The sequence below is a fragment of the Euphorbia lathyris genome, chromosome 7 (assembly GCF_963576675.1).
Source record: "Euphorbia lathyris chromosome 7, ddEupLath1.1, whole genome shotgun sequence".
NCBI classification, from domain to species: Eukaryota; Viridiplantae; Streptophyta; class Magnoliopsida; order Malpighiales; family Euphorbiaceae; genus Euphorbia; species Euphorbia lathyris.
In genome coordinates, this window is record NC_088916.1 from 67,762,698 (window position 1) to 67,765,056 (window position 2,359).

The window sequence follows — 2,359 nt, forward strand, 5'->3', positions numbered from 1 at the left end:
TTTAAGTTTATCCAAAAATGTTAAAAGTTGTTTGTCATAGTCCTTATTTCGAACTTTGTGCGGAAAAGGTGGTTTGGGTACAAAAGTTTTTGTACTTGAGTCAATTGGTGAACTTTTTGTGTTTGATATATCTTCTTTCGACTTTGGTAAATCAGTTCCTGGTAATGTTGCATCTCCGGGCATTTCCGGACCTAGATAATTTTTCCCTGAACGAAGAGTGATAGCCTTTACCTGCTCTTTCGGATTTTCTTCCGTATGGCTGGGAAGACTTCCCTCTTTTCGGGATGGAATTGATTTAGCAAGTTGACCAATTTGGACCTCCAAACTATGGATGCTAGATGAGTGGTTTTTAATAAGCTGATCGAATTTATTTTCGATCCGTTTAAAACCATCGTCGTGATTACTTATTTTTCCACTGATAGCATCTATAAATTTGTCGATTTTAGAAGATAAAGTGCTAATCGTATCTCTTGACTGATTTTGATAATTACTGGTACGATTTTGATTATCATTTGCATTATTATTATCTTCCCAGTTAAAGTTAGGATGATTCCTCCATCCAGAATTATAAGTAGTAGAATAAGGATTATTAGTTTGGTTTTGCCCTTGGACAAAATTTACCTGTTCGATCTCACTCATATTTTCATAATCCACATTCGTTTGGATTGGATTACCATTGGTATCGCACGGTGCTATAAACCTATCAATTTTGTGCGATAAAGCAGAAAATTGGGCTTGTAACATCGCGACTGGATCAAGTTCTACTGTACCTTTAACTGATGATGTGGTTGAGGATGATGGTTTTGCCACCGGTATATGTCCACGTTCCGCGGGCCACATACTGCTGTTGATTGCCATTTCCTCCAAAAGTTCTCTTGCTTGGGCTGATGTCTTCTTCATAAATAGCCCTCCCGACATAGTATCTAATGAACCTCTAGTTGTAGGATTTAGTCCATTGTAAAATGTTCGCATTAAAAGTTCAGCGGGTAATTGGTGGTGTGGGCATAAACGTTGAAGTTCTTTGAAACGTTCCCAAGTCTCATAAAGAGTCTCATTATCATTTTGAGAAAAAGACGTTAACTCTTTTATGACTCTTGCGGTTTTTGCTAAAGGAAAATATTTTGATAAAAAGGCTTGGGCTAATTGTTCCCAAGTTTCAAAAGTTGCGGCTGGCATTAAAGTTAACCACTCTTTGGCTCTATCCTTCAAAGTGAAAGGAAAAAGGCGAAGTTTGATTGCTTCGGCAGTCACATCTGGGATTTTAAAAGTATTACAAATTTCAAGGAAATTTGTCAAATGGGTGTTAGGATTTTCATTAGGTAACCCGTAAAATGTTACATTATTTTGCAACATATTAAGCAAAGCTGGCTTAATTTCAAATTGGTTTGCAGCAATTCTGGGTCTAACTATACTATTGGTTACACCGGCCACACCTGGCCTAGCGTAATCCATAAGTGTTGGTGGGTTTGCCATTTTTTCTGGCTCGGTATGTGTTTTTAATGGAGTCTTATTTTTGTTTTTCTTGTTTTTCTTGTTCTTTCTAATGGTTTTTTCAATTTCTGGGTCTATAGGGTCTGGTGGGGTGCCCGAACTTCGAGAACTGCGCATGAACCTGAAATCTTGCACGAACCGAAACTACCTACAAAGCAGAATTTGAAAAAGAAATAAATTAGTAAATTAAAATTAATAAATTGCAAAAGTTAAAATAAATATGTATAAACCTAGATTCGAAATAAAACACAAAAAATCTAAAATTTTGTTAAAAATTTTGGCGTTCCCCGGCAACGGCGCCAAAAACTTGTTAAGCGATTTCCGCAAGTGCACGGTATACGCTTGTAGTAATAAAAGATATCGAACCCACAGGGAACGCTTTTTAACTAAAAACTTATTTAATTCAGTTTTATTCACGTCTTTAGGTTTAACTAAAGAAAATCGTTTAATTGATTGTATTGGTTCGGATAAATTAGGATTAGATAAGAATATTATATTGAACTTAGAGAACAATTCATTCTTGAGATTTTGATTATAAGACAGACGCTTTCGTATTTGGAATAAATCGAATGTATAAAACTTATTTTCATTAAGCAAAGAAAGCAACTATAACTTTGGTAAGATTATGAACATGTAATAATACAAGAATTTATGCAATTAAATGGCTTTGAACCGTAGAAATCTCTCTGGGTCGGAGTAGATTTCTACCTTAATCAAATTAGTATTTTATATCCGATAAGCCGCGGTCACGATCATATCTTCCGTAAAAACTAATTCTTTCAAGTGTTCAACAAAGTTTCTTTATAAATATGATTGTATAAAACGTTTTAATAAAAACACCAATTTATCATTTTGAAAATCATTTTGT

General features: G+C 34.7%; 1 non-coding gene across 1 annotated transcript; it reads left to right on the plus strand.

Moving 5' to 3' along the window:
- The first annotated feature begins 988 nt into the window (after positions 1-988).
- On the plus strand, positions 989-1,095 carry LOC136201671 (small nucleolar RNA R71). The gene has a single exon (XR_010674015.1). It is a non-coding gene; the product is annotated as a small nucleolar RNA R71 (small nucleolar RNA).
- The last annotated feature ends 1,264 nt before the right edge of the window (positions 1,096-2,359 follow it).